Genomic DNA, 19,966 nt, shown 5'->3' with positions numbered 1-19,966 from the left:
GCGGCCACCGCCGCCCCCCGAGGGCCCCGCGCTCCGCAGGGAGGAGGGCGGTGCGGTTTGTTTGGGTTTTTTCTTCAATCTGTGGAGATTTAAAATGTCTCAATAGAAGGAGCACCACACACGGTCACTAGGAAATCCATCCTAAAGGGCTTCAACAGTTCTTCAGTCCAGAGGAAGAGGGTTGTGTTCGAGGCAACCATAATTAGTCCCTGCGATAAAGAAGAGGGCGAGCAAATGACAGATGTTGCCCTCCCACTGAATTTGTTGTAAGTGTAACGAGATGTTATGAGGAGGATAGTTTAAAGGACAGGGTGATAATGCGCATAAATGGACTTAGAACTGGTTTAAGCCATTTTGCCATGCCGCCAAACACCACTCATCATGTCAAAGTTTTAATACCTTGACAGGCTTGGCTCACTTCAGAGGTCTCGTGGATTTCAGTTTCCATGAGTTGTGGGTGACACGTCACATTTAGGTGCCTTTCTGCAAAGTTTTATAAAATTAATATCTGCCTGAAGAAGAAAAGATAGAGATAAAAGAAAAGATAAAAATAGGGGGGAAAAAATCTCCTTTTAAAATAGGCAGAAAATTACCTGCTCCAATCAGTTAAGGAGGCCTTTCTTCAATCATGTATTGCATGTAGACCAGTAAGGGAGCTAAGTTTCCCTTGTAATATATTAAATGTTAAGGATTAGTGCAACTTTTTCAAGGAGTCAGTTGCTGCAGATTTTGTATGAGGAAGCTCCTTGGTGATGTTTTAGAGCAYTGTAAAACTGAATGACCTACTTACAGAAATCTAGTAGGTGAAAATATTATTCCAGTCTATATCTATGATACCATACCTGTGGACTGAGGATTTTTCCTTGGTGTTTTATCTGCCAGTTGCCGTCTTTTAAACACATAGAGGGAAATTTCATTATGTAGTAACCTAGTATTTATTGGAAAATCTTGCAAGGTTCATGTATTATGCAGGATTTGCCATGATTGAAAATGGTTTTTAAATTATTGGAAACAATATAAATCATTACAGCACAATTTGTAGCAGAGCATCACATTTGCAACACTATYCTGAGTGTTGTGTCAACATTTCCACTGTAAACTTGTTTTTTACCAGAAATTTACAACTTGGTTAGTGGTAAAAGAGAAGAATAATCTCTTGAAACTGAAACTTGGCATGGCAGGTACCAATTAAAGAAACAAAACACTGGAGAAAACTTGACAATCAGTTTGGCCATTTTGAAATTATGAGTGTGCTGAAGACATAAGTTATAGCACAGGGAAGAATCCTAGAAGTTTCCATTTTAAATACTTTCATTCTCTCTTCTCAGTTTAATTCTCTTCTAAAAATAAATTCTTTAGGCCAACAGAACATTAGTTGTTGTGTTCCAGTTTTTAGCATATATTCAGGAATCTCTTGTTTGAAGAGAAATTCTTATGGATCTTGACATTTACAGGTGTACTTAACACTATGTAAATTGATGAAGTTAAGCGCATGAACCTCTTTATACATGAATCATCCTTCAGTGAACTTAGATCTACTATCACTGTCAATTATACTTTTTCTCAAAATAATGACTTCAAAAGAATTGCATCGTGTGAATTTAGGACAGTTCAGTCTGAAAAACAAATGGTAGTCTGAAACAATGCATGCTATACAGACAAACTGTGTTTGAAACACTTTGGGTCTAATTTAGAATGTCTAATACATTGTGTGCATTCTGGTTTGTGATCTAGATAAGAAATGTGCTTGTCTTATTGTATATAAGCAAATACAGAATATTGCTTATTTAAAAAAAGACATTAAAATATCCATACAAAAGTTGTAAGCCCATCAATGAAGTAGTATAAGCAGTGAAATTCATGCTTTAGGATGTCTTCTACTGTGAAAGTTTGGGGGATTTACTCTCATAGCCACTATGAAACTAATGCAGTATAACAACAGTTAATGACACTGAGCAGTAACAGATGTCTATACACCTGCCCATTGAATATATCCATCCCCTCTGCTGAAAAGATGTCCCTGATATTAAAAAATAGTCTCTGAAATCAAAAACAGTCTCTCACCTGCTTTTGGAAAGGAGTACTATGGTCCAGTTCACCCTGTCCCATTCATTTCCTTGCTCTAATTATATTTTAAATATCCTTACRATGCTTTTTTTTTCTGTGGAAAAATATATTTGTTTGCACATCTATATTTTAGACCCATTTGTTTAAGCATATGTTTATTTCCTGGATGTCTTTAGGATTATTCCAAAAATGCATGTGCAGTTACTATTTTTGGATCACAAGCAAGAGAAATCAAGAAGGTTAAGGGCTGAGCATGTTCTGAGTTGAATTTAGTTCTCAAAAATCAGAATCTGAAGACTAACACTATTTGTATAGCAGTGGTATAAGGCAAGATGGAGACCAGCGCTATACAAAAGGTAATGCTGAATTAGAGTTCAAACACTCATTTGAAATCAATGAGAACATTCTTGTGCATGAAGTTACTGCTGGATCTAAGAATTTGCTCATGAGGGCTTTAATCTCTGGTACGGTTCCATTAGAACCAGTGGGGCTTCTCCAGAGACGAATTCAGCCCCTTGTGTGTAGCTGAATCTAGGGTTCCACAGAAACAAGATCAGGATGCAGGTTCAATCTTCAGTGTAAACCTTTTTATTTTCGTTAGCCAATGTCAAACAGGAAGCAGTTAACTATTAACAAATTAGCAGCTCCTCTGAAATTTAAGGCCTCAATCATTCAAAGCTCACACTGATTATTTTCAAGATGCCTGTCCTTCATTCAGTGCGTTTCCTCTCTTTGAAGTGATTATAATACGGTATTTGTTACCTATCTGGAAACAAATATATAGTTGTCCATGTTGGTTTAGTGACAGATGCCTGTTTATCTCTGGAGCAGCTCTAGGGTGAAAACTTGACCTCCTATCAAAGTCAGTGGGAAAACTTCCTTTGACTTCCATAAAGCCARGATGTTCCTTCTGTTAGTACCATACATAGCCAAATATATGAGCACAGTCACCTGGAAATTGTCTGCCTTGGTGCAGACCACTGAGAAAAACGACCTTGAGGAGTCATGTCATCCTAAGAGTGCCATGAGTTTCCTCAAAGTCTGTACAGTCATTTTGAACATGTCTCTGCAGACTGTCTGAACCCATATATTCTGTACCTATACCACCTGCTCTGCTTGCTTTACCTGCCGTGGGTTCAGCACCTTCCTGTAGTCCTAATTGTGATCTTCAACCCCATATTCTTTCTGGACTGAAATAGCCTTTTCCTTTTTCACCTCTGAGATTTTTTACAGCCTTTTAGATTGTAATTTAATCTGAAAGACTAATCCATGTAACTAAGTCTATACCTCTAAATACAAACTGCACAGTCTTTGGCTTATGCATGAGGGTATGCATTGCTACACACAACAGAGCATCACTGCCCAGTTTAAACACTATTAATAAATACTAGTACAGATACATAGATACATATATGCATATATTTATACATATACACAGAGTGAATAACCTATGGACAAGTTTTCCAATCATTTGCTATTTCATCTATTATATTTAATGAAATGAAATAATACTATAAAATAGTCTCCTGCTACCATCTTATTGATTTGGGGGCTTTTTTAGTTCCTGAAAATAACAGCTTATAAGGTAAATGCTATAACAGTCTCAAGAGTTATAATTGGTGTGATACTATAATTTGGAAATAACACTGTTTGTGGTAGATCAGCTGTCATCCCACGGGGACAGAGACAGTGACTTTTTTTTATAATAAATCCCACATGTTCCAGTCTACTCCAGCAAATGTTCCACCCTGATATATCAAAGTGCTTTACAATCCTTAATTAATTAGGTCATGTAAGAGCTCTGTTAGGTGAGTGTATATTATTTTTCCTGTTCTCCAGTCAGATACAAAGCAAAGAGCAAAGCAGCTAGTAGAGGATGCCAGAATCAGGAAAAACCCCAGTTGCCTGAGTTTCAAGGGCCCTGCTCTAACCACAAGAGATCACTTCTCCCTGCTTCCAGTTACGGAGTAGCTGGGCTAGTCAAAGAGAACAAACTAGCTGGCTTGTTAATGCACATTTGAAACCTTACAAGAGCCTCATCTTTTCTCTGCATTAACTATTACAAATCTCAAAGACGCAACAGGACAAACAGAACTTAGGAGTGCAAAGGAACGAGGCTAAAAGCAAAGCAGAAAAAAAGCAGGTGGCTCTTATATGATAGTGTCTTTCATATAGACAGTACTTCACAATAGTGCATACTAATAGCGTAGTATTCATACACACAATATAAGGGATTAGTAAGTGAGTAACAGATATTTTAACAAATGGTTAATCAATTGTTACAAGTCCAACAGGTCAATAGGTTTTTTTATAACAATAGCTCATCATCATCTGAAGCATATCTGAAACAATGTATTTAAATTGCATAGGCTTTACATATAAACACCTGTTAATCTTGTGTTAACCCTCGCAAATGGAATCTTAGTATAATGGGTAATCCAAGACAAATTTGGTGAAAAAAAACCCGAAAACTTAACACCTGGGGCCAACAGCAATTTGTCAGTTACAATTGTACTGGATTTAAGTTTCTCCTTTTCCCATGTAAAATGCACTGATATGACAGGAAGCATTTTGACTGTTGGGCACAAGAGTAATGTTTTCTAGGCTAATCCCAAGAGGAAGGCCTGGGATATTGCAGGTCTCTGTATCAAGCAGCATCACTGAACTTGATGCAGCTTTGTGTTTTTCTGCACGTTTACTGTAATACTTTGTTAGGGCAGCTTGATGAGATGAAGGATAGAATTGAAAATGAATAAAGATCAGTTTTCTCAAAGCTAGTGAAAGCTGCCATAATCAGGGGCTGTACAGGCCCTTCATGCTACCGTCCTGCTGCGATTAGTTAGTCTAGGTGAAAGGGGAGGACGCTGGTGTGTTTGCAGGAGCCATTTTAACACCTCAGCTTGTCTTTGTTAGCTTTAAAGTAATTAACTCTCCAATCATTATCGGTTGACTTTGTCTACAGGTTTAGGTTTCCCTCCTGCTGTTCCCTTTGGGGATATTGGGTTGTCACTTCATGGGGGTGGGGGGGATTCTTTTTAGAGTTCACACAAAATCCCTTTCACAGCTTCCCAACAGCTTTTTTTCTTTTTTCCTTTTTTTTTTGGTGCTCTCAAAACTGCTGTAACTCTCTCTTTCTGTTTTAATGAACATTACTTTTATAACTTTCTCCCGATCCAACTGGACAAGAAGAGAGAGAAAAAAGAAAAGAGCCTCTCCAAAAAGCCTGGCATCACACTTGCTGAGCCCTTCAGATGAAAAGAAGGCCATCCTCAGTACTTAGAAGCCAACAAAAGAGACTGGAAAGGCAGTTTTGCTAAATAAGGTTACTCTGAGCCTCTAAAGGATCCTGAGAATCCTTAATGTGAATGAATGAATCCTCACAACTTCCAACTGTGATGTGGGTGTACTACATTCTAGTTCAGTTTTAGCCAGGGGAAAATTTCCAGATTTCAAGTCTTTGGCAATTTTTTATTGGTCAAACATTGCCAAGAAAAATGGAGAAAAAAGGGAAGGATGGAGCTTGACCATATTTTCATTAATCTCATTCTCATCCGGTTTCTGCTGTATTTTTTAAAATCCTATTAATAAGATGAAGGAATTGAAATGACCAGAGGGGTGTTACCCACATAATTTGGAGTCAGAATAGGCAACCCTTGATGTACAGCAGGATTAGATGAGCAGCCAGAGCAATAAGAAATATGAGTGAAAGGCACACCCACCACATTTCAGACTCAATGGACAGTGAAAGCCCTTGCATGCTGCAGAGCATTTCCCCTTTCAGTTTCTGCTCAGGGTCTCCTGGCATACCCACCTTACCACGAAGGATGGGATGAATCAGCCCTGAAGTTTCTGAGCCCGGGTTTAGAACTACCATAAATCTGCTCTGTGTTGTTTGAAAACTGAACAACCTCCTTCGTAGTCTTTTCCTTTGGTGGCTTGAACTAAGTAGAGTTTGACTGGTCTCAAGGAGCAAACCACTATATCCAGTTGCAGTTTTAACTAGGTTTATATGATGTTTTCTTTACGATATATTGGCAGCATTAGCTGCAAGTTCCCCTTGCTAAATAAGGCTCTGACCACACAAACAATTTATTTCAGTCACTTCCCATAGCTGCTGATACCAGAGCAGCTCTACCTGTGTTAGCTAGACTAGGAGGCCTGTCAGAGTCAGGTGGCAGTCTACCACATCATTCCAAACACCTTTCAAAAACCTTTACATTTGCTCAAGGCTGCTGTAAAAATAGCCCATGGCTTGCTTGTATTAGGGCTCCCAACCTGACTAACTCTGGTTGTTGAATTAATGTCATGCACAATAGGATTTGGTATTAAATATCCTTTGAGAAGGATAGTGAAAAGGGATTTGGGGGGCAGGAAGGACTTGTTTTTCTGTTTCAGTTAATGTGAGAACGTTAACTATTGCAGCAGCTGGGAAGAGCTAAGGTAATATATCAGTGTTAGAAACATGAAGTAGCTTCTTTATGTACATTTAACTGTGCAGTCTCCTCAGTGGTACATAGGATAGGTAGCTGATGATATATCAAGATGCAGGGGAGGGAGTTGCATTATTTGACATAATGAAGCCCTTTGTTTATTTCATATTATAAATAAATAAATAAAGGAGTGAAGTTCTACCTTTCAGCTGATGGCAGGACCTGGCCAAGCCATGAGGTAGTCAGAACTGTTTCCTTGGCACTGGCTAGAACCCCCCTGTTATCCTGATATTATTCCCCTTTGTTATTCGGTATCCCACAGTGCCAGCTAAGTCAGCAAGTTGTCACACTCCTCACTGGTGCAGCAGGATACAGAATAGCTGGGGGTGGGGAGGAAGACTGGAATGGCTAGGAGGTAGAAGGGAAAAGGCCTTTTTTTTGTGAAAACAGTAGCACCAGCTGCATCCTGCAAGTCGCTGAATTAGCCAGTCAGTTGTTTTTCTTTTAATTTTTGTGTGAATTCAAGAATAGGTTGTGGATGTCTTGGCAACTCATGAATGAGGCTCTTTATGAAAGAATTCACCTTGCAGAGGGGCTGCTGTCAGATGCACAAGCCTCTTTCCATTAATTAAGCTACAGAACATCCCCTCGTTTTTTTTTTCCCCCATCCCTCTCAGTGCCTGGATAATCAGACTCTGTGTCTTTCCATAATATCCACTTCTGTCTCTCTTGCTCCTCACCATATTTCACCTACTCTGATAATTCTGGGCTGCCAGAAATTTTTGTTTAAATTTTTTAAATGTAGCTTATCGCTGCTAAGTGAGATATCATGCCAACTGAKCTAAGAAACTAAGATGAGTATCCTGCTCCACTGCAACCAACAGCATTCTCTACACATTATTTTCAACTGAAAGGGGCCTAAGAGCAAAGTTGGATATTTCCAAAAGCTCAGATGGGAGTTAATCAATCCTTATTGTCTTTCAATGGGAGATGGGTGCTTAGCTTGCATCCACAGTGAGACATTCCCTGAATTGTTCCTTGTATTATATGCAAGCAGTCACACAGAAGGTGAGGAGAATTTTCAGGCATCCTAGAAATGACCTACTATTAAAACTGTGTAAACTAAACTGGATGGTGTTAGGAAATGATTACAGATGTAACCATGCCTGAACAGAACAGTTTTGGCAGAGAAGGTGGGTGTTGTCAAGCACCTGGGAGTAGTACCCTCCTCACTCAGCTTTGCTATGGTCTGAACAAGATGTATGMCTGCAACTGAGTAGTGTTTAGTGGAGATACTCATATGTGTCCTCATGAAGTTAGGCACCTGCCTGACAGAGTAATCCAAAAGCCTTTAAAGCCAGTGGAAAGATTTCCACTGACTTTGATGAGCTCAGTATCATACCTTAAGTATTTGCATGTTTGGGTTTAATTTTGTGAGGCTAATTTAAAATCCCAGTTATTGGGATAGAGAAGTACAGTATATGGTATTAACGACCAGCTTTTAAAAACTATCTGTTCACGTTTCTTCATTTTCAGGTAATGCTGAATACTCATTTTCTGCAAATGAAGCAATCTTAAGTAAAGCACATGAAATAATCAATCTTTGGAAACTTTGGACTAAATTAAAATAAATTAAAGTTAAATTAAGAGATCATCTGTGGCCTCAGTTAGTGCTCTTGCTGGAAAACAAGAGATACATAAATGAATCAAAAAAGAAAGCAAATACCAAATTATCTAACAGGAAAGAAAACTACAAATATATGTAATAAATTCTCACACAACATCATAAAAAAAGCTCTCTCTCAAATGCTGTCATTGCATATGCCAATACACATAGGAGACCATTTAATTAGTGGTAAAAAATGAATAAGCAAATGAGAAGTGTTTTACATTGGAAATATTCATTTTCTCAGTCTGGGAATTTCTACTAAAAAGTTAGCATGTTCTAGAAATTATCAAGTTATCTAATATAGCACAGGTTTTTCTTATACTGAGAACTGGATATGGTAGAATTTGAAATACTATTTAAACTGTAAACCTGTGGAGGTAGACATTGTCTCTGTGAATGCAGGCAACATCTCAAAGATTGATCATTCACAATAAACTCAAWTTTTTTTAATATCAATTATTGATTTTTTAATCAAACACCATAATTTGGTTAAAATGAAAGCATATAGCTGAATCCTCATCTGTAAATAGAGAGCACTCAGGAAGATAGGAAAGATATTTTCTTCTTCATCTTATATTGTATTAGACCCATGAAAAGTAAGCCTGTTTTTTTTCCTGGTTGTCATCTCTGCTGAAAAACCAGTCCCTGAATTTCTATGCCTACATTTACCCATCTCAAAATAGACACTAAGTAAGCTTTTTCTTCTTCTTCTTCTTCTTCTTCTCCCCCCCCCCTTTTTTTTTTTAAACCCTCCACAGGGGGAATCCATAAAAATAAACCATTAATATTTGTAAAATAGCTTTGACGTCCTCACACAGAAATTATACTCAATAACGAGGTATTCCTAAGAACAGAAACTTCCTGTGGAGTATTCTTGTTCAGATCCCTTTATCCATTCATTGTGCACATTCTTTCCTTCTTTCAGGGATTCACTTGCCTCTCTCTCTCTCCTTTTTTCTGCCCCCCCCCTTTTTTTTTTTAATCTTTCCTTGGTTTCAAATCCACAGCTATCAGAGACAAATAGCCTAGTGGAAAGTAATATGGCTGAAGAGATTAAATACAATACTGGTCAGCAGGCTCTCTTGAGTTTTAAGCACAAGTTACTGTCTCTAGTCTTACTGAAACCTCCTTGCTGCAGTTTTCATGTTTGTTAAGTAGGAACAATATTAACCTGTCTCTCAGAGAAGCAGACTTGGAGCTCAGAAAAGCTACTGTCTGTGTAAATGCTGGGGATTATAACAGAGAACATGTTTAGCTTGGGAGGGGGATCCTGAATATAGAGATGAACCCACTCAATTTCAATTGCTGCATTTTTTTTTCCTGTTACAACAATTAACCTCTTATAAAAGAATTAGCACTGAGTTTACATGTTGACTCTGTAGACATTGGATAATTGCTATAAAAAGCCCATCTATAGTCCAGGAAATTACATTTCTCCTTTTGCTTCTAAAATTACAAACTTCTGGCTTCCCAGCTGGTAATGCAAGCAATCAAAATCAGGTCTCTTGAGTGCAGTTGCATGACACACATGAACAACAATCTCATTTCATAAAGAATTAACCCACAGCCAGCCATGTTAACTGGTTCCAAATTCTGCCACAAAGCCCTTCTGAGCAAGGCATTGTAGTTCCTGTTTTGCATAGGTAGCAAAATACCAGTTAAGTAACATCATAACTTCTCACAGCCCTACCATACCAAAGCTCACTGACAGAGGGAAAGACTCAGAAGCTCTGGCTTCATTTTTCTGTCTTTCTTACAGACTTCCTATCTGTAAGTCACTTAACCTCCCTGAGTTTCATCTTTCCTTCTGTGATACGGGGACAATAATACTTCCTTTGACTGTCTTTTTTTATCTGGAGTATAAAGAAAGTGACACCCTTCCCCCACCAATCTCAGCTAAAGCATCTAGGCACTACTGTGATTCTAATCAGTAACAGCATTAACAACTGTTAAAATAGAAGGACCTATTTTAATTTGGAATTTCCTTGATTTTATCTGGTTAAAATTCTCTTTCTAATTTCCCTGTTTTTTTTCTTTTTGAGAGAAGGTAGGAGGAAAGGGGTTGCTTGTTTTGGGCTGATAATTCAGTTCTTAAAATACTCCAAGTATAAGATCATAAAAATGAAGCACAGAACATGGATCCTTAGGTCCTAACGAGCAGAAGCTGGTGTATTTTCTAGCTAAGGTCACTCCCTACAATATATGTTCCACAGAGCTTAGATTTAAAGATGTCCTGCAAATGAAAAGTCCAGAATGAATGTGTAACTCTGTTGTGAGCTTTCCTACAGAGTCACCTTAAAATGACCTGGGTGGAGGTTCCCTCAATACCTCCCCAGCATTTCAGACTGCAGACCTTACTTCGGTCAGGCAATTTTTCTTGATATTCAGTCTAAATCTTTTTTTACTGTGTTTTAAACCATTTTGACTCTAGTTTTGTCCCAAATCAATTATTCTCATTTCTTAGTGTTTACTGCAAATGGTTATCCAGGGTAAGCAATTGCCGTATCTCTCACCAGTAATCACTTAACCAAACTGTAGCCACTCCCCACCCCCCAAGTCCATTTTGAAATACTTCTTAGCTGACAGATTCCAATGAACACCATATTCGGTTATGACAAACACTGCCATGCAGTGGGTTTTGGACTACAAAATTCAGTCAGGGAAAAGGTTATTCGTATATTTAGAAGACTAACTTTTCCAATATATGTACAGGTTTGTATTTGAAAGTTCTAGATTGACAATCCTTCAAAACCATTTGCCTTCTCCTGGGATGAAACATGAATCTTCACTTTGATTTGAGAACTGACACCACTGTGATCTCCATCACAAGTCTAGCAATATTAAGTGTGTTGTTCTTTACAGGACTGAGTGCTAGAATTGAGTGACTACATGTTGACCTAGGGAGCAGGGAGAGTTGCAGGGGGGATTGTTTGTTTTTAAAAATTCCTCCCCTCCATGTTCTGGGGAAAAAAAGCTTGCAGACATTACATAATCCTTATGGACTCAAACAACAGCTGATTTCAGCAGCATCTTATGCTTTTCAGGACAGCTTTATGATCTGTTGAAGCTTAGCATAGGATTTTTTTTTTTAGATCAAAAGATGTGGCAGACCACAAAACGTGCAGTGAAGAAATAAAACCATTCCCCCCACACACCAAGAAACACTACTACATACCAGGTTCCCCTTACAAAGGTGTCTTTAGCATGAGTCCAGAAAATTGGCAGTCTGAACTGCACTTATACTTCAAAGACAGACAGCCCTCTGCCAGAGACAAAAGGCCGTCTTCTTCTCTCACGGTGACTTACAATGGAGCATAGCAGTCATTGCGAGTTCAGCAAAAAAGGAAGGCTGCATGTACTGCTAAACTGGGGGACATCAGAGGAACTGAGAAAAAGCTGGAGCTGGCAAGTTCCCCAGGGCTTGCGCCTCTCGACAGTGGTTCTCCTTCTGCTCTGCCCAGGCCCCCACAGCGATGCTGGGCTTTGGGTGCTCTTCCAAAAACTGTTGTAGATTATCAGCCTTCTCTGGCACAGTAGGAGCCCTATGGCTATCTTTAAAAAGGCAGAATTTTTATATCCCCTTGCTAGACACACCTGAAAACCAAAAAGGGTGAGGTCCTCGGGACCAAGTGTATAATTTTCAAATCCCTAATGAGGGAGAATATGAAACTCAGGAGGCCCTGAGTCCAATTCACAGACAAATTCTGGCTTTTGTGACAAAGACAGATAAGTTTCATCCATGCATGGAAAGAAAAACAATTTTATGATCAGTATGCAACTAAATTGTTTCTAATTAATTCATGATCAATATTTCACACTGCTGAAGCAGGGTCTGAGACATTCTAGAAGAAATCTTTCATGTGACACATTCTTCCTACTGATAGCATAGGTGTTGAGTCACAATTTCCATTATTAACAAGTTTTTTTGATAGTTTGTAACTCATCTCTTAATTTCATCTTTCTGTTGCTAGACACATACAGTGAGTTGTCAGTATAGCATCAGGGAGCAGCAAAGGCCAGCTGCCCCGTAAGGGGTGAGGAACTGGGAGCTGGCAAGGTCCTGTCCCACAGTACCTGAGCAAGACGAGCAGGGCAGACCCAGAGACCACAGCCAGGCTCAACCAGGAGTCAAGATCACCAGGCAAAGTCATGGCGATTAGGCAGGTCCAATGTCAAGACGGGAAGTCAATCCACAGGTCAGGATCAGGTCCGGTGATTGCCAGCCAAGTCCATGGTAATGTGGCAGGTCTGAAGTTCAAGACGGGAAGTCAATCCACAGGTCAGGATCAGGTCCGGTGATTGCCAGCCAAGTCCATGGTAACGTGGCAGGTCTGAAGTTCAAGCCAGGAAGTCAACCTGTGGGTCAGGGTCCAGATCAACAGGGTCCACAGCCAGGCATAGATACAGCTGTGACACAGGTAGAGACTAGTACTCCTCGGGCTGAGCTGAAATGGGGCTCCTGGAACCACAGGCTGGGTTGTGGGTGGGAGCCCCAGGTGAGGCTGGTCAGGGCTATTAAGGGCTATCAGTGCCCTCAGGGCCCTGGCATATAGATGCACTGTGTTTTCAAGGTGGTTTTTTTTAGAAACAAATGTCATGAAGACAGCCATACCTTTGGCTGCTGCACGGAGCAGAATTTTAATGTTACAAATAATAACCTGATCCTACAAATGCTTGTATATGTCACTGAGATCCTATCACATCCTGGGTAAGAGGATGCTGTGTGTTTGCCCCCAAAGTATATATGTGATAAGCTGCACTAAGTGGACTCAGTTTTGCATCAGTGAAGTGTATTTGCATATTGCACTGAAGGGGGGAAAAAAAACCCACCTCTGTATTGCAAGAGTTTGCCGTCCACAGAAATACCACTGCAAACATCTATGTACATGAGCAGTTCCAATGAAGTCAGTACTTCTCTGTGAAAGTGCTGTGTTGGGACTAGTGAGAGTAAATTAAAAGGTCTGTGACTTTTTCAGTTTTTTGGAGGCTCTTTGGAAAACTCACCCATATGCTTTCAGGACTTTTTGCAATTTCCATTGCCTTTTGCTCTAGAAAATTACACAGGGAAAAGGAGCAGCAAATGCTTTGGCTATGATAATTCAAATAATCTTTTGGAAGAATCCTTATTAGAACCAACCTTAAGTTCAGCCAAATATTCCCATTCTCTTTCATTTCAATCCTTGCAATGTCCTTTCCTGTTAAAAGGGGACCTGGAAGAGATGTGCGTATTTCCATTCTATACAACATTTTTTTCTATCAGCTGTTGATCTCTGATTTTTTTCATTTCAGAGTTTTTTCATTTGGTGTGTTTTTAAAACCAACAGGAGCCCCCAAAATGTATCTTGTATTTCATGTTCTATGCTGCATTTTACAGTTCTGTCTTAGAATTCTTCCATAAATCCAGCGATCTTATTCCTAAATTAGTCTAACTATTTTAGGGCAGGATCTTGAAAACCTGGTATCACATTAAAAAAATCTAAGAATGCAACTTTTATATTAAAAACCAAACAACACATGTATAGAACTATACACACATGCTTATGCATGCATATACACACATACTTTTAGTGTAGTGACATGTTATTATGGTTTTACATATAAGCCATTAAAATAATATAAACAAAACAAAACAATTTACCAGCAAAAATTGCAATAACAAGATGAAGACCAAAATTATAATCCCCAAGCAAGTTGATAACAGTCATAACATTAACAATTTCATTCTGCTCCTACAACATTTGCATAATTTCACTGATTTATCTATGAAAGAGATTTTTTTCTTGTGAGTAGATCCTAGGGCTCCAAGATTGTTTCTCCAACCAGATTCAGGCTGGGTCTTGTTTGACTGAAGTGGAAATGCACCTTTTGCAGACGTACTTGTAAGTGCCAACTCTGAACAAGAGACTTGCCGCCTCCATTCAAACGGCAGCTCTGACAGAGATCTGAACCCRACTGTGGGAAAGTCCTTGAGGGATGTGTTGTGCCCTTGAATTTAAGCAGGACTTCCAATGGAAACTGATAGCCCGGTACAACTGTTCAGCTCTCTCTGGACCATCCTCCAAATGGGGCTAACAGTATTGACCTTCTTCAGAGAAAAACGACACAGTTYAGCAGGACAGCGGTGGTGCAGATTGAAGCATTACCTACAGGCAAGTCAGTGGGAAGGAATTCATAAACAAAGTTACCCATAAAGTGAGAATGCAACACTAACAAAAATGAAGTGTAAAGTGTGTTAATACATGGATAATTAATGCAGTAAGTAGAACAGAAGGCAGGCAAAACATTGCTTTGGTGAACTGTGTAGAAAACCCTGTCAGCAATAGGTGTCAAATATATCCTTTGTAGCTTCACTGAGGTATGTTGCAGTGCAATAATAAAAACAAATATGCAGGTCCCTGTTATGGGACAAGATCTTCTTGCAGTTTAGTGCTAGGACTTCCCTGGCAGTTTGTTTTGCAGAACCCAGTTTTTGCAACATGCTGCAACAGACCGAGAGCTCAGATCCCAAGTAAGACCCCACTCCAACTGCTAGGTGAGCACGTGTAGCTCTGAGGGTACAGGAGCCACCTTGAACCCTCTGAACAGAGCTGCAGTGAAATTGCTTTCCTACTTAAACCTGTGCACATACAGAAGCATATGTGCTTCATTTCTGGCTGTTTGTGGTTTAATATTTATGACTCTGCACCTTGGGCTTCCCAAGTGGTCATCCATCTCACATGGTGATCTGGTCAGACAGGGTCTTCTCCAGCCCATATCCACCAGYGCAGTCACCAGCATCAGCAGGTGCTAGTGATCATAGCCTCATGATTTCCTTAGTCTCCATAGGGCTGGAAAAGCCATTTGCTGAACCACCAGGCAACAAACAGCAGTTATATTTGGCAAGACTCAATCCAAAAGGGAATATTATGGATTTTTAAAGCCAGCAGGGACCATTCCACATCACATAGTAACTTTCTGACTTATTCCTCCACAGCTGAGCAAGAGCAAGCACACAGAGACAAGGGCTGTGTAAGGGGCCTGAGAGCATCCTCCTGGAGGGCTGGCTGCCTGGGCTCAGGGCCAACACAGAGACCACACAGCTGAGGGCTGCCCCCTTCCTTTAGTGACCTTAGACAGAGTTCGCCCGGGCAGCCCCTTCCAATGGGACCTGCTTTTAAGTTGAGCCTCTGCTCTACTCTGCTCTGGGAGCTACAGCTCCCACTGCCTTGCAGCCATGCCTGTGCCTGGCCGTAAGCCCCATTGCTCTGGACCAGGACCCTGATCTGCAGATGATTTCTCAGCCTGACCTCAGCCCTGCCTCATCACCATGGACCTCCCTGGTAATCCCCAGGCTGTGTCTGAGCCTGATTACCATCATCAAACCTGTCCTGCTCCCCTGGCCTGGGGGCTGTGGGACTGGGCAGATTGGTGAGACTCCTGCCCTGCCTGCTGTGGGATCCCCCTTGGCTTCCAGCTCGCCTTCCCTTGAGGAGTGGCCAGCCTTTGCTGCTCCCTGACAGGCTGTTCCTTTCAAAATCTCCATAGCTTTTAAAGACAGTTATCATCTCAGCATAAATATCAATCCATCGTCCTTCGCAGAACAAAAAAATAGTGGAATCAGCCAGGAATCCAACCCAATAATTCTAGTGAACCACGGAGGCAGCAAAATTAGTAATCCTACATTGTTTCCTCTCTCAGCAATGAAAGACAGTGCTAGAAACTTTGACAGCTCTTTTTCTCCTCTAGCATTTATATACCTGTATGACCACTCCAAATAGAGACATCCTGGAAACAAACACCATTAATTCGTGGAGTAAAAGAAAACAATGTGTGTGAGGAATGGCACTTATGACTCTTGCAGTCCTACGGATTTGTCTGCTACATGCCCTGCTCTGCTGCATCCTCGCCAACCCCAGCTAGTGATAGGGGAATGCCAGCTGAAACCTTTATCACCCTGGCACCACAAAGAATATCACAGCTTCAGCAAGTGTCATGAGACTAAAATATCTTCTTCAGACAATGAGTCAGAGGGATTCCAGGGAAGCTGTGGCTGATATGTCAGGATGCTCTTTTTTTTTTTTTTTGCCTTCCCCTGCTTTCCTCTCATGCTTTCCCTTCCAGCCCCCCATCAGCTGCTTTTGCTGGAGGACTGGGATCTGCTCCTGGAGGAACTCTTTCTGTGCCTGTGGCAAAACTGCTGTGGTGGCTGCTCAGACCTTTTCCTGTCATTGTGTTGTGATACAGTCCTGACTCTACCACAGCAGTGGTGTTTGCCTGCTGGAACCCCAAAGAGTTCAACACTGATTAGGAGGGATGACTGGCTGGCTGGCAGGCAGCATGACTGGCTAAGCCTAGTTTCCTTAGGAACTCAGCCTAAGAGAGTGAGAAGGTAAGAGCATGTGTGTTCTGGTAGGCAGTGAATAATCCATTAAAACTCTTAATTAAAAATTTAAACATGTGTCTGCTAATTACAACACCCTTCTTCTGCCCTCAAAAAACCAGCAAATGAGCATGGTTACACACCTGCCTGTGTGTTTATTTCCTTAGGATGCTGCTCACTTCTTCAGCGACCCAAATACCAGCTCAGGTAGCAGCTGCCATTGTAAAAACATTCTGTGGAAGAGCAGTGACAAATATTTCCTATTTGGTAGTGACTGGCAGAACCATTTATGGGAAATCTGCTCACTGTTGCTGCATGCCCTGGATTTATTGATGTTTTTCATATTTTTATGTTGATATTACTAGGTCTTGTCTCCCAGACAGGGCTATTTAATGCTAGCAAAGCATGCTCTGCTGACCAGCCACCTGAAGACCTGTGAAAAGAGAAAGAAACTGGGTAAATGGTTTAAAAAGTAGACTATAAGGGTATGAAAGTGATTAAACCAATGTCTGTAAGCTCAGAAACTGCATATAAAGGTCTTCCCAGGCTCTAGACCCTCTGGAGATTCTCAGTTTTGCAGAGAAAGTGTGACACTTCACATTTCAAACATATATGGGTGAGGAACCTCAGCAGGGTAAAGGGACACCTCAGATTAGCAGTTGTCTGTGCAAATGAGCACTCATAGCAATGAAACTTGCTTCTCCCTCTGCAAGTTACCCTGCAGTGAATCTCCTCAGCTATATGTAGCCTCCTCAGCCATTCTGAGTTGGCTGGGTTGCAGTCATCACTTGACATCAGACCATCAGCTTCTGAGTGGGTAAGGCTGCTTTATTCACTGCCTGGAGGAGTAAGATCATGTTCAATATTGTTGTTTTTATTTATTACAGTCATTAATTTGGCAGGAATTAACAATTCTGGCAGATAGTGTATGTCTCTGTACATTAGCATAACAGTGCTGAGCTGTAGTGGAAATACTGGGTGAAAATTGACTACCTGATTTTTGATTTCTATCAAGACAGATAGAAAGGAGGAGGCAGACAGGCATGAGAGCGTGTGTGTCCACTGACACATATATGGTCACCCTCACCAGATGTTCATCCCATATGTCCTCCCTGCGCCCTGCCTTTACACAATGTTCTCACCACAAACTGCTGAACCTCTTGGGATAGCATCCAGCTGGGACGTGGATTTAATTCCTGGGGGGGTCAGAAGCCGTCCTGGTGCTGCACAAGGCCTTCTCAAACTCATTCGTGAAAGAGCTTAACAGACAGCAAGAACTTCTGAACCCCCTCCACCCCCCCTGTACTGTGCATTACTGTCAAAGCACTGTCTCGAGACTTGATGACCCTCTGAGATTATCTCTGGAGTGATAGTTTGATGCCTTCACTAACAGTTTTAAAGCTTCACAGGTGACTTCTTTAGAAGACATACTGGAGAAGGTTTCATTATCCTCAGAGGTGCAGGCAAGGAGAAGTCTACCCTGCTACTGAGCTTCCCCGTGGTGAGTCCATGCTCTGCAGTCACATCCATCTAAGCCAGCTGCAGTCCGGCTACCCTGTTCAGGGGCTGCCAGAACCACTGAACAATTTTTCATGTGAGTTGAAGCATCTGTTATTACAGCGTAAACAAAGTAACTGTTCTTTCCTTTAAAAAAAATGCTCATTTGTTAAAATCTGAGGTGCATGTACAGTTTACGAGGCCATATAGCAAATCTGAGGGCATATGAAAACCCACGCAAGGCAGTGAGGTTAGTTGGCCCCAGTCAGAAACACTAGGGCTTGGCAGGCCTGGTCTCTAGTCACTGCGGAGGGATCTCAGTCCCAGAGCTGAGTCACTGTCTGAAATCGAGCTCGTTTCTGCTCCTTTTGCCTTTTCCTAACTTGCCAGGAGAGTGATATGTGCATCTGTGTGATCTGCTGGCAGGACCCTGCTGTATTATGCTGCCCTGCTCCATGGATGTCATGATAACGGTACCAGGGGGTGGTGTTTCACAGTGAGATAACTGTTTGACATGGGCTCCCGTGCTCCTAAATGACCACAAGTCACTTTTGTTACGGGTAATATTCACTCTGCTGACCAGATGCCAAGCTGGGCATTTCTATACTGTTTTTGCCCTCCAGGACGACTGCAGCAGTGGAGCAGTTGCTCTGCAGAGTCAGGCTGAGCACTTACCCCATGTGCCCCCCATGTGCACTCTCCATTCCAGATGGGATGGCGCAGAGCGCAGCCACAGCACCTGGGTTTCTGTGGGGACAGTGTCACTACCCTTTGCGCTGCAGTGAGGGAGAAAAGCACCAGGGCTCACACCAAAACCTGTTCAAGCTGGGAGTGGGTGGATGAGTCCCCAGCTGAGCTCCCCAGACAAAGCCTGATTACATAGCTTTTGTGCAGAGAAGGGGTGCATTTCATCCAGAAACAGTAGCAACCAAAAAGTCATCTCACTAAGTAGCAAGATCATCTACCACTTGGGAGTAGCTAGACCTGTTTACAAAATGTGTTCACACTTCAGCAAGAAAGAGGCTGCATATTTCTGATTGTGGAGCAGAAGGCAGTCCTATAATAATGCCTCATCTTTATCCAATCATTCCAAATTATTCACATGAAAGATCCTGTTTTCTCTCTTGGACTTTAATGAAGCTCCTGTTGAACCAATTATTTACTAGCTATTCATGTATTGTCAAAAAGGAAATCACAGAAGCTTTGTCATTAGAAATAAGATTTGATTGGGAAGACACATGGCTTTGGGGTGGGTTTTCTTCCCCTTTTTTGCTCTAAAGCCATAGCTTTTAGCTGGCAATTTCCACTGCTATAAGCTGATGAAAAGTGATAAAACGCATCAGACTGCAGTACTCAAATGAGAAAACACTCCAGATTAGTAGGAATATAATTATGTTTTTCATGACATTGATTTTTTATTTTCTAACTGATAAAAGTAAACAACTGAGTGGGGGGGGAGTGCCGAAAAACAACATTTAGACTTTAGTGAGATAATTAACTCAGCAATTAAACATATTTTGTATTCAGCATTTGTCCTCCATAGCACACAGCATATGTGACGTTTGTCCTTTATTCAAATTCTTGCTTCTTGCAATCTTTTTTGTCAGCAGGAGTGGCAGCCGGCGAGAGTCCTGTATGAAGGCCCACTTCTATGGTGCTTTGCTTTTAAAAGATGAATATTCACAGCTACAGTTTGGAAGGGAAGAGGCGGCCAAAAAGAATCATTAAGCTGAGCTAAATGAGCAGAATTGAGAGGCGAGAGATCTGTGCAACAGGCATTTGTGTCTGTTTCCTTTTTGTCAGTAGAGTTGGGGGGGGTAGAAACCCAAGCCCTGGGTGATCCTTGCTGCTCTGTATGCCACACAACTTTATCCAGCTGCAAGGCCAAATGCCCTGTGCTCCAATCGCATTCAATATCACAGTGTCAGGATGGACTAGTACGTG

The sequence above is a fragment of the Apteryx rowi genome, unplaced genomic scaffold, assembly GCF_003343035.1.
Source record: "Apteryx rowi isolate R43461 unplaced genomic scaffold, aptRow1 scaffold_126, whole genome shotgun sequence".
Classification (NCBI taxonomy): Eukaryota; Metazoa; Chordata; class Aves; order Apterygiformes; family Apterygidae; genus Apteryx; species Apteryx rowi.
This window is presented reverse-complemented; position numbering follows the sequence as displayed.